This window comes from Vidua chalybeata, chromosome 7 (genome assembly GCF_026979565.1).
Source record: "Vidua chalybeata isolate OUT-0048 chromosome 7, bVidCha1 merged haplotype, whole genome shotgun sequence".
In the NCBI taxonomy this organism is placed as follows: domain Eukaryota; kingdom Metazoa; phylum Chordata; class Aves; order Passeriformes; family Viduidae; genus Vidua; species Vidua chalybeata.
Window position 1 is genome coordinate 31,254,728 of NC_071536.1, and position 13,530 is coordinate 31,268,257.

Sequence of the window (13,530 nt, forward strand, 5' to 3'; positions counted from 1 at the left end):
AAACACAGATTTGGCACCAGCGTTTGAAAACACTGGCAGAATCTCCTTTGGCGTTCATTCATTTTGGATGTCATTGTTTCATCTGTACATGTAATTCCACTGTTCTGCTGGAGAGTGGGGAGTTGGATAGGCAGTGCCAGGGACTGCAGGATCACCAGGACAGTGCTTGGCTGCACCCAACAGGTCCTGCCCTGCCTGGCACACTCTGGGCAAGCTCTGTAAGAGCAGGAAGAAGGTCTGGAGAGCAAATGACCCAGAAAAGTGTCCTATCCTCAGGATCCAAAGAGAAAATTCAGGTGTAAGCTCAAACTCACACAAACAAGCCTTCTGATCAAAACACATCAGCATTAAGCCTGTCATACTGGCCTGGAAAGGATTCTGATTGCATTTTGGAGCACTTGCCAACAGATTTTATTTGGCTCAAAGATGAAGTCTTAGTTCCAAAAGGAAAGAGACACAAGCAATTAAGTCTTTATCTTAATATTATCATCATGTGCTTCACTTTGCTTCTTTCAAAATTACAAAGGTGACACATTGGTAAGGGACATTTTGTGCAGCTTATGTCTACAATTAATTTAAAATAAAATGTAGCTGAATGGGAATATTACAAGAAGAAGAAGATCAAGGAGAGGTTGAACAATGGCATTCTTGGCAAGCCAGCAACTGTTCTGTACCAGCATGAACATTTAGTGGCAATTTGACAGCATTCCCAACAAATGGAGGAGCACAGGCCTCCTCCAGGTGTGATGTGCAAGTGAAACAGTAGACCTATTCTCCATGCTTTAGTCATACATGAGTTTCAAAGAATGAATATTTAAATTATGTTTCCAAATTTATCCTAATCATTATTCCATGGAATTACACCTCTTACCTGCTTCTGATCAGAGAAATCAAGCAATTCAGCTTTTATTTTCCATTTGAATTAGGCTCCCCTTTCAGATTAACATTATTATTCATTTTATTAGTTTCTGGTTTTCCCAAAGTAAAAGTGTCATTTTTTCATTGAAACACTAACTTCATTAGTAAGTCCGTACTTGCTTAATAACTGCTTTAGACACACAGAAAATATTCTGTTCAAAGTTTAATGCACCTGTCTGGTTTTCTGTTTTTTTATTTTTGTACCATAAAAAGGAGGAAATTAACTGGAAGGATTTCATAAAACAGAGTGCCATAGTTGAAAAAAAAATATACCTGGTGCTCATAATTAGCAATTATTAAAGGGATCTAGAATAAGCACCATTGCATTATGAGGAAAGTCTCAATAGGAAGATTCTTGCATTTTCTCCTCTACTCCATTACCAAGGCTATAAAGGCATACAAGGGCTGATCCGAATACATTAGCAGGAACAAAATTTGTTTTGGTGTAACTTTGCTTTTGGCAGAACATTTGTATTTTCACACCTAAACATTTTGCTTTGGAAGAATATTAAACATCTTTCTAAAAGAGGCATTTTAAATTTGTTTACACTGACTCATTTTTATCATCTTTGGCAAATATTTTCCTGATGGTGAAATTGTCAAACAGATTTTGTTATTTTCATTTTTCATTCAATTAAAAATCACAAACCTTTCATGCACCTAGTTGAAACACAGACAAAAATGCTCCCATATTTCCCAATTGTAGATCAGTTTTAGTAGTTCTAAAGACAAACTTATTCTAGTTTACAGGTTGAAATTTAAGTCATTACAAGGAAGTCACTTAGTAGTTCAACACACTCATATGAAGTATATGAATTTGATATTGTCTTCCAAATAATATATTCCAAGTACATAAAGGCTGGAATGTCAGAACTGATGAAAGCAGAATAGATTGCACTCATTTTATGCAATGCATTCAGAGATTTCAGGGTCAAAAGAGCTCATTATGTACTTCTATCCTGAATTCTTTCAGAGCCAAGATTAAAGGATTTTGACCTGCAATTCTGGCACCAGGCCTGTAATTTCCTGTTGGGTTTTCCTTTATAAAGAGCATGCAGGCTTGCTTTAAACACTTTAATGCAGAATCCACTATAGCTCTTGATACTATGAGCTGACAAACTAAAAAAACAAATCCTACTAGGATGCCATTAACACCTTACTTAAAGACCTTTGACTGTAATAATGCCTGGGGAAATTAGCAATAAAATAAATCCATTTAATTTTACAGTGTAATGTGAAGCACATTAAGGAGATGCCAGAAATCGAAGACTACTCTGCTCTGTTCTGTAGAATGCCCCTTCAACTGTATGAATCCAGTTTATGGCGCTGAAACAATTCACTGTTAGGGTAAAAACACAGGTTGTGTGATACAGTGATGTATCCAAATAACAACTACTCAATTTCTATTGCATAACTTAATTAAGATGTGCATATAAATTTCTATACTCTATATAAAATCACACATGTCCAATTTGCAGAGAGCAGAAACATTCCTTTTCCTGCCCTGGCATTTTCCCTGAACATGAAACTCAATAGGAAGTGACAGCATTACAGCATTACTGTTTCTGTAACACTTACTTTCATCTTTTATCAGCTTTCAACACACAGCCCTGAAGAGGAAACAGAGGATTTCCACCTTTTTTTCTCCAAGAAAAGAGCCCAGAATTGGAGCTTCCCAGGAAGAAAACTACTTCCCAGGAAGAAAGAAGCTACTACATTTGAGGATACATGTCTTGTTTCAAGCAGATGCCAAGAACTCTTGGCCTGATACCAATGACTCCAAGAAAGACTTTTCACATTCCTTACTCAGCAGCAGGGCAGAGGAAGAAAAGCTTCCAAGCTCCCTGGAGTGAAATATCAGCACTATGAGTCTGTGTTCAGTGATGAGGACATGCTTGGCATGTCTGGTTTTGGGAAAAAAGAGGAGAGAGAAGTGCTTTAATTTTCACTTAAAAAAAAAAAAAAAAAGAAAAGAAAAAAAAAGAAAATAAAAAAGAAAGAGGAAAAAAAATAGAGTAACTCTTGGCAGGAGCAGGTTACTTATTCCATATAGCAAGGAAAGCAGCTGGGAGAAAAATGTAACTTTCAAAATATTTGAAACTCATTGCTGACAAAGTTTGGCACAGCTTGGACCTGGCACTTGCTTCAGGACTTAATCTCTGTTCTCCTTCTCTCTAAGAGAAATATGAGGTGTATACAACATATAAAGAAAAGAAAAATACATTCATTTTCAGTAAATAAGCAATACCTACAGGAGTACCTATAAAATATAATTTTATTTTCAGCTATGGAAAGACAAAAAGCTGTCACTCATGCTTCTGCAGCCTTATAGCCAGTTAAACACTCTTCTGAAACACCACAAGGCAATGGAAATAAAGCATTATGTGATAAACAATCCACAGCCCATTTTTTTCTAACCTGCTAGCTTTTTAAGACAAAAAGCCTTTGAAATCTTTCAGCACAGTTATTTCCAAGTTCTGGGTTTCTAGGTACTACTTCTAATTAGCATCTGAGATTCTATTGCATTTATTTTTCATTTGTAAAACAGACATTTGAGGGGAGATAAGCAGTCCAATGCCAGCACACCCTAACACAGTGAAATGCTAAAGTGATGTGGCATCTAACTCTATACAACATTTATCTTTACATATTTCATCAGAAAATGTTCATACACTAATTATAAATGCAATAAAGAAGTCCTATGAATATTTAACAAATTGTAAATATTAGCTACATAGTGTAGACCACATCAAGATTTCTTACAACCTCGTGGAATATAATACTCACCCTTTTTAAGAGCATACTCATCCTGTTGTGAAGTTCTACTACCCGTCTGCTAAGTGTTCATACACTGAATTATTCAATATGTCCGATTAAAATAAATCATGTCATATTCATCACACACCAAGAGAAGAGCATCAATTCCAGAATTCCACATATAGCTTACTTTAAAAAAAGAATACAGTTCACATAGCAAAAATGTGAAGTAAACTCTTCTAAGTAGCAATCAACAAATGCAGTGCCTATTAAAATCCTGAGTTTCATGCAAAATAAGAAGAGGACAGGGTGATATCCAGCACTGTGAGACCAAGCAGCAGCTGAGACATGGCTGAGCAGATGCACAGAGAGAGGAGAAGGATGAGAGTCCTGTGCCTGGGAAGGGCTCATGTCTGAGACCAGATCTGAACCTGCTCCCCTGGCACAGCACCAATCACTTCATCTAGATAATGAATTTATTTAGATTTACTTGTGCACCAGAGATGCTGGCCAAACTAATATATAAATAATCAATATCATTGACAACATGCAAGTGCAAAACTAGTGATTTTTTTCCCCTTCAAATAGGTTTTTCTTTCATAACTAGACTTTAATGAATGCTTTTCATAAATGTCAAATGAAACATTTGAATAGCAAGTCAGTTTAGAGAAAATATTAAAATGTTTTAAAGCTTAATACATTGAGGCAACTTCTGACTGGTAAGTCATAGAAGCAAAACCCCAAGAGCAAACCCCAGCAGAGACAAGGGCACTGCTTTCTCCATCACTTACACTGTATCACATCCAGAGTGTTTTGCCTGTCACCCAGAGCAACTTCAGCTATAAAAGCATCCTGCCTGGCTTTGTATCCTTTGAGTTCAAAAAGATTTTGAGCAGCTTGAGCACAGGACCACTTTATTATACTTTATTCTGGGACTGCTCATGGTGCCACTGGCAGTGACGGTGGTGCACTCTGATGCCTTCATTAGATGGCATCAAAAATTGAGGTGGTCAGGAGAATTCCAACCAGTCATATTTTCCATTTGGACAGCAAATAAAATGGACAGTATTTCTAGTTGAGTTACTATGATAGGTTTATTTATTCCCCTGCATCCTTCCATTGGTAACATACTGTAACAAAGATTGAACTGATGCATGCAAAACACTTGAGCTCCGAGAGGCAGCTGTGGGAGTCATTCCTGCCCAAGGCAGGGGCACTAGAAAAGGGATTCTGCATTATATTTCACAGGAGAAATTATTGTCAAGTCTAGAAGAATGCATAGAAAAGTAAGTTTCTAGTTTTCCTTCTGCATTTCTGCAGTAAGAGATGCCCTTTCCAATAGCCCTAGGTTGCATCAACCATAAAGATAAAGCATTTATTATTTATTAGTCTAACCCTTGGAATACACTTTTTTTTTCCTCTTTTTTTTTTTTTTTTTTTTCACCAGGCTTAATTCTATTTACATCCAATTTTCTCCAGCTGAACTGAATACTGGAAGATAAATGGGTAACACTTACGGGGTTGGTTACCTAATTCTAGACAGCAAATCATACAGGCAGAGACCAGAAACAATGACACTGAAGAGTAAAGGAACTGTTAAAGTCACCAAACCTGACCTCTTGCACATCTTATTGGAAAACTAAACTATCAAAAAGCCAGAAATTCTTTTAAAAGGCAGCAACAAGAAGACATAAATATGCCAAAGAGAGCATAACTTAAAAGAACATGTTTAACAGCAGTAAAGGTATACATGAGTCTATACCCCAGTACCTCATTAATACTACAAAGGTATTTGTAGATTCAATTTTTCTTCAAAGAAGATTGTCATTAAATATGACACAAGAAACAATAAATAAAACTTTTAATCAGGGTTTACTAGATATAGTAGTAAAGGAAGAATCTAAGTTTTTTATTTCTCTCTACAGCTTAAAGCTAGAAGAAAATTAACTACATTCAAATGAAAAAAGAGAAAAAAAAATGGAAGAAAAACTCCACTCCAAACATAAAAACACACACCAAAAAAACCACACAAAACCCCCACCCAAAATCAACAACCAAATCCAAAACAAACAACTAAAACCAAAATCCTGTTTTTTTCATATTCCACATGCAAGCAAAGAATCAGTAGCTCTTATCAGTCATATTATATAGGCATGAGATGGAAGAAGAACAAGAGAAGCAGATGTCCTTACAGAGAAGGACACCCAGAACATAAAATGGGTTTCCAAATGTTCTTCATCTTGGTGGGAAGCATCTTCTACAAGAAGCAATAGCTAAATTCTCTTAAGTGATATGAAGATAGAAAAGATGTGGGGACAATGCTGCAGAAGATAATTGGCATTGCTTGTGGCAGAACCAGAATGAATATTTATGATGTAGATCAAAAAAATCTTTAAAAATTGTATTTACTCACTTATACAGACATGCCAAAATTCTTCCAGGCTGTTCACCAGTGCATTCCTTAAATTAGTATTTCCCCTCCAGAGGAAATGACTAAAACTAAGAAAGACTATTCTCATTACAGAAGACATAAGAGGTTATTTCAGCTCACCAACTGATGATTCCTGTAATACAGAGAGACGTGACAAACCCAAAATATTCCCATAAAATCTAACAGTTATATTTCTCATTCAGTCAACATTAAGAGTTATTGCTATTCATGAAGGACCTGTGCAGGTAATGTTTGAGTGTTACAGGAAATTCACAGCAAATAAAAGGCACTGAAGTAAAAAGTCAGTTCACTGGATTTCAAAAGCAAATTCATACTTACAGACAAACATTTCCCAGACACTTCAAATCTACAGCAGACAAAATGAGCTGGCAAACCTCTCTTCCTCATCCTGCTATTTTTCAATAGATGGAGAAGATCTCAGAGTGGCTGCCCTGGACATTCCTCGGGAGTGACTCTGGAACAGAGCTCAGTGAACCCCCAGCAGGGATGGAGGTGTCGGAGCCTGAATGCAAAACCAGGGACTTCATCATGCACCCAGTGCACGGGGTGGCTGCACAGGGACAGCAGCTCAGCCTGGAGCATGGAGAAACAGGGAGCAGAGCTGGCCCTCCAACCATGGAGCAGCCACTCTGACAGAAATAAAGTGCCACATGACAGGAAGGGAAGTGTTGGTGATTCTGTGCCATTCTGGCTACAAAATGAAACTGAATTTCCTGCAGAAGCAACAGCACATCAGTGGTGTGACTTTCACCACTGGTGTGACTTTCACCACTGGTGTGACCTTCACCACTAGCTTTTTGTTATCTTGCAAGGACTTTAACCTCATTATATTCTAGGTGCAGCACTTTATATGGTGCTACATGTAATACCTCCATTGTAATTCTGCCTTTTAAAGCTACATACTAATCAATTTAATATGGTGTGTGGTACCACCACACAGACTTCCCATTAAATGAGGCCATTTGGAGGGTTTTAATAAGCCATTATCACTTGGTGTCTAGTTTATAATTGTGCATAGGATTTCTTAGCAGAGATCACCCCATTACTGATGTGAGGTAGTAGAACAGGCTATAATTATTTAAGTAAAAGACTTAAGGCTTTGAAATGAAACTGGCTTTGAAACAAAATACTACATCCAGCTTAACTAAGCACCCACATCAACAATATCTGCAGAGAACAGTGTCAGTCCAAGAGAGAAAATGAGCGCTTACAGCTTAAAATTCAGCTTCAGAATTCTGAAATGTCTGAATCCTTCCAGTGACAGAGAATTGAGTTCTACTCTCTGCAGATTGCATTCTGATATTGCCTATCAGTCACATGCCAGCCTGTGATATTTCTTTTAATGGGAAAAAGTACATTTTATAGCATATATAGCAGATATAACATTAGCACTTCTTCCATAAATTTGAAACACCGTGATCACTGAGCATAACAGAAGCAGAACCACTATAAAGTACATTAAAATCCTGGTTTTTATTTTAATGATGACCTATTTTTAATGATTTTTTTTTTTTAACAGAGAGAATAAACACCTGACTTTTCCCTAGACATGTTGTGCTGACTGAAGATTCCTGCACCTTCAACTTCTATCAGTATTAACTGGTATTACAGAAAGGTTGCAGAGAGAAGTCTGATAAAGCTGGGCAAAATAAGAGGTATATAATAACTTTCGTAGATCTACAGTTACAAGTTTTCATTAATTCCTCCAAAGGATTATTTTTAGTTCTAAAAGAGAAATTATCTCAGTGGCAGAAGCTAGAGGCTTCTTGGGTGAACCACACTAAGAGTTTCATCATTAGGAGAGTTAAGTATTTTGGAGAAAGGGAAGAGGAAAATAAAATCTCTTAGATCAGCTTTTGAAAAGAGAGCTCAAGCTGTGTTCTTCAGCTGGAAATGTTTTACCACTATGTCTTTTGACATAACAGATGGCACTGTCACCCAAGTAAGCACAAAATCAGGTTCAAATAACCTGACTGGCAATCACAACAGCTTTAAGCCAAGTTGTAGGAAGTAGGATCTGACTGACCTTACAGATGACTTGTCCCTGTCTTAACCTTTGTGTGGGTTAGTCTTGACTTTTCAGACTGATTGAACTGAAAAGACTGAAAAGAGGTTTGCCACATCTCTAAAAAAAATGTCAGAAACACTACAAGATAGAAAAGAACTTTGTTTTCTTTCCTCTTCCATGAATTGCTCCTAAAACACTTTGTGAATGTAAACTTTTACATTTGTTCAAAATAACTTAAAGCCTCATTTACCTCAAATAAAATTTCCTCATCCAGCAAAAATCCTTAAGCATCTCAGTACTTGAGCTGACCCACAATCAGCATTTTTACATAAATGCACATACTTCCCTCTCTCTTTCTTCAGTTCAGCTGCTATAGCAAAATATTCAGTCAGTTTTTAAAGCTGCAAATGAGCAAGCTTCGTACTGATATCAGAAAGGACAAAACACAATTACTTCAGCACCCAACTCTTGAAAAAGACCTGAGAACTGCTATTAGATCTGGGATCAATCAGTGCTGTGAAAGGAAAGGCTTCCAGACAGGCTCCAGTCACACAGGTGCTGCAGCAATCCTACTTCTCCCTCTAATTGTCTCAATTTTATTGAAGATGAAAAAGTAACTCATAGAGATGGGAACTCTCTGCATACAGTGAATGCAGAAATACAATTTATATTCTTCTTTGGAGATACCCTAAAACAAATCCTATGATGAAATCTAATATTAACTTTAGGATAAAATCATTGTATTTCCATAGGCACCATAAGTACATGTCGTATTGTATATACATTTGATACTAACAAAATTCTTTTAGAGGGATTTATATAGGTGAATATATTTCCCTTCTAATTTGGATGATTAAAAGGCTCTTGCTTCAGTGATATGCACCCCCACAAGCCCCCAACTGGGCAAGTAGCAGAGAACTAAGAGCCACTCTTTTTTAACTACTTTTGCAGGTTAGAAACAATTAAAACTATCAGTAGGAATTAATTATTGTTTAGATTTTTTTCCATTCTCTCCCTCAGGATGCAAAGGTCTGCAGGTCACTTGTACTCTCCTCTTCCTTTATAGATAAATCAAATTGATTGATTTGTCTTGATATGGGGTAGAAAAATCTTGGCCACAAAGTAGAGAAAGCCTCCTCAGTAGAAGAATCCATTTTATTCATTAGCTAAATGTTTTTCCTTTACAAATGTATCATTTCCAGCAGCAAGAAGTCAGATTGAATACAAAAATTATCTGACCTGTGCTACGAACAGGTGGCTCATCTGACTGATACCAACAGATCTTGGCTGTTTTATGCTTTTTATTAAATGTATATTTGAAAAGAGCACTATTCCTGAGAAATATCTCATATCACCAGAGATTTTATAAGAAATAAAGAAATACTGTACAATTATACCTGCTGGGCTGTATATTTTTCACAGGATGAACTTCTCTGGAATTAAACTGCCTATAAGTTTAAACACCATTCAAGTGTTTTTTCAGTGTGCTTTTTGGTTATACACAAGCCATGTCTACAAGCAGGGCTCAGGATGTCCTTGTGATCTATAATTCCTCTGACTTTCGGGGCAAGTAGCAGTCATAGCTCTTCTTTCATCAGGGGGAAGAGGAGGACCTCTTCTCTGAATTGAGAGGTTTTGATATTTCTAGTGTTTATCTTCTTTTCCTTAAATCCAGCTAGGATTCCTTTTTTTTCCCCTCATTTTACCTCATTTCCTTTAGAAGAGGATTTCTGAGGAAAAGCCCCACTGCTCACCATGACATCAAGCACCAAGTGATTGCACTGGTGTTCCAAAGTAACTCATGTTTTTTTCCCTCTCATTCTTACAGCAATACTTTCAGACTTTGAAACTATTAAACAGTCAAAAGTCCCGAGAATAGTATTAGAAGCCCACATTTGAATATTAACGAATCAGCATTAGCTGGTGCATCTCCAAATGTTAAGTGTGTAAATATTCACATGTAGGAAAACAAGTTTCTGGTTATATTTAGCAGTATTTTTAATACAAACTCCTGAAAAATAAGTAAACATTGGAGCACTTTAAGTTGTGAGAGCTACTGAGCAAACCCCAGGAACAGCTAAAGGCTATCCTACCCATGGGTTCAGTAATTGGGGTACCTCAGCTCCCAGTGTCTACAAACACGGGACAAAGTATATGATCAAGCAGAAACTGTAACACACCTCCTCTTCCTTCCCCACACCACTTTGCCCCTTTCCATACCTCCTGATGTGTGAAAAAAGCAAACATAAAAATGTAACTTTACTGATCTGTGCTTCCTTACAAAGCATTGAAAAAAACCCTACCTATTATAAGTAGAATGAAACCCACAGAAACGTCCTGAAAGTTATAAAATACGATTCAGTGATCTGCGAAGACAAAAAGAATTCTGTTAAATAAAGCTTCATGAATGATTCACAAGGCCCAGAACTCCCTCTATTTCCAGCAGTGATCTCAAGCAAGTTTAATATTTCTAGGTAAATAATTCATGTTACTTTTGTTTCTAGCAATAACGTGTTCTCAAAAATGCTGGCTGCACAGCATGCTCTGCCCCTTCCCTGGATTTTCAGGCTGTGCTGTCTGAAAGGACATCACTTAATTCCACTTGCAGGAGTCATCACCACCTGGTTTTGAATATGACTAAAGAAGAATGAATAATGACCAAGGTTTCTGGCATAGCTTCAGCTGTGATATATTAAAATGGCCATGAACATGGGACAGCAAAGTTGGTATCTGTACGTTAGATACAGAATCACCACAAATGATGGAGTATTTCTGAGAGCAGGCAGTGAGAACTGATTGCTCAGTATTTCCAAGGACAGTCCCATGATAATGTGAAAAGGCACAAAGATTTGGAAGGACATTTGAGTTAAGAATGGTCTCCTAGTACAGACTTAGCTCTTACACTTTGCAAGGATAAAGTCTGCAAGCAGTAATGCTCTTTGACTCAAAAACTGTCCTTATATGTGCCACTTTCTGCCACAGGGAAGGCAATTATGTTACAAAGATTGTTATTTAGCAGGTTTTTGCTATCATACTGAAAAAGATTTTCCTGTATAGTGCTGTTGTATCCTACAGCACACTACAGCTGTCACAGAGCTGTAAACCATTACAAGCTTGCCCCTGTTAAAACAGCCAATTTTGGGACCTTACAAAGGTAACATCGCCTCACGCGTGGATTCTTACGAACAATTATCCTGCACAGCTTCAGCTACCAGAACAATCAGAGCAGGATGCCTTTCCTGAGCTATCTGCAGAATTATCTTTACCTTCCAAAGCACGGTGGGAAACTTGAAATCTCGGGGTCTCATAATGTGGGCCATCATGGCTACCAGCCATTATCCCAATCACGGCGGTGATTCACGCCGCTGCTGCAGCACGGAAGAGCAAGGAACCGTGGTGCTTCTTGCTATTTGTCTCCAGAAGAGCACAGCAGCTGCTCACAATGACTGCTCTTGTTATGTTTCTCCCTACCAGCTTTATGTCACAAAACTAAGATGCAAAGCCATTATGATCCACCCGTGATAATGCCTGCTGAACTACAGTGTGCTTGGATAAAGCAGCTATTATGTCACTCAAACGTGCATGAAATCACAAACTGGGAGGGAATACAACTATTCTGAACACAGCTGAAATCCTATTCACTCTGATCAATAGCAATAAGTGGGCTAAGATCAATTCCACCAAGCATAGTATCAAGCAATAATATTACTATTGCAGTGATCACACACAGAAATAGGAAAGCTTGAGGTGGGAGTTCAAGGAGGGTTAACTTTTATTATTCAATATACAGTTGAAGCAGAGACAAAGAAAAATGTAATTTTCAATAATATTTAATACTTACGTGCAGATGGCAATACCTCCTACACATTATCTGTTTATTCCTACTGGTGATCTGCTTAAAGAACAGTCTATTAATCACATATTTTTTCTGCCTTCAGCTTTGATTGCAAAATTGTCATGAATAATAAATAATTTCCTGTACTATCTCCAGAGGCTCAAGAAAAAGTACAGCAAATTCCTTTCATCCCCGTATGTATCTCTCCCACAAATTTATGCCTCTTTCAATTTCAGCTCCCCCTCAAATGATGTATTCCAAGCTTGAAAAGGGGGAAGACATAAGTTATCAGGGCATGCTTCACTCCTAAATATCAATCACTTAGTCCCTCACTAGCAGTGAAATCTACTTTATCATCACTAGTGGGGATATATTTCGATTCTGACAGAAGCCATTGAGACAGACTTAGCAACCAACAGAACAAAACAGAATTTTCAGCAATTCCAATTGGTTTCAATGCCAGGGTAATTTCACCTAATCAACAGAGACTGATTCAAGTTGGAGCTCTAGATAGTTATTGATTTGAGTTTGGATTTTTTAAAAAGGAAGAGCCAACATCTTTGCTTCCAAACATTTCTGCAACTGTCATGTTCCAAGCTCTGGACTTTGCAATATTAAAAAGTTTATGATAATCTAAGATGATGATCTGATGTTATTAGTTCTGTTGACATTTAAGAACTTCTATCATAGTTTTAAAAAAAACCCTCTCTCTCTGCCAACTTAAGGTACAAAGATAAAAATAAATAACACAATTACATCAGTAATATAATTCACTATAATGCTATCATTAACTTAATCGACACTATGCAAATTTACATTAGCTCTGGATGTGCCTTTTATTTATAGAGGTTTTATTTTTAAAGTTACAAACAGTAACCATGCCAGATCAAATCTTGCCATCTGAGTGGGTTTAATCTACCCATTAAACCTCCAAGATGTACTTTAAAAAAAGAACCTGGTGAAAAATTGCCAGTATTCCTTGGAAATACAGGTGATGTTTACCTGTGTTCTGAATGCTGGCAGAAATGCTATGCAGAATTTATAGGCATATTTTAAATATATTTTAAGCAGCACTTCTGTTGCCTGCCTTATTCTTGTAAAAGTGATTTTCACTCTTTAAAGAAAAATATTTTCTAAGCACTGGTGCTAATTTCTCATGTCTCTTGTCTTTGTCACTTGTTCTGTCCTTCCAAGAGGCAAACTTACATAACCCTGTCATTTCAGTGTGCAGCACCACAGATGAGAGAGGAGTTTGCAAATGGGAGGTTTCCAAAAATCAGATTTCAGCCCAGTCTCTATACACTGCAGTGTGATATTAGAAAGGAATTCCAAATTTAAGTAACTGACTATACCAAATGTAGGAATTCTTGATCTCTGTTAAGATATCTGAAATAATCTTTAAATTCCAGCACTAAGGTTAGTCTGAAGGAAGATTTTCACATGCCAGCACCACAGCAGAGTGTACTGCATATGGAAATAACGGGGTTTTTTTCTAGTTTATTTAAAACCTGCAGAATCCACAGAGTATGGCTGACCCATGCTGAGTTTCCAGCTCTCAGA

General features: G+C 37.2%; 1 protein-coding gene and 1 long non-coding RNA gene across 3 annotated transcripts in view; one reads left to right on the forward strand and one right to left on the reverse strand.

Moving 5' to 3' along the window:
- DPP10 (dipeptidyl peptidase like 10) overlaps positions 1–13,530 on the reverse strand; it is a 440,873-nt gene that overhangs the window by 136,805 nt on the left and 290,538 nt on the right. The gene's annotated exons all lie outside the window — the stretch shown is intronic.
- On the forward strand, positions 11,743–12,121 carry LOC128790829 (uncharacterized). Its single transcript, XR_008431881.1, has 2 exons — positions 11,743–11,882; positions 12,074–12,121. It is a non-coding gene; the product is annotated as an uncharacterized LOC128790829 (long non-coding RNA).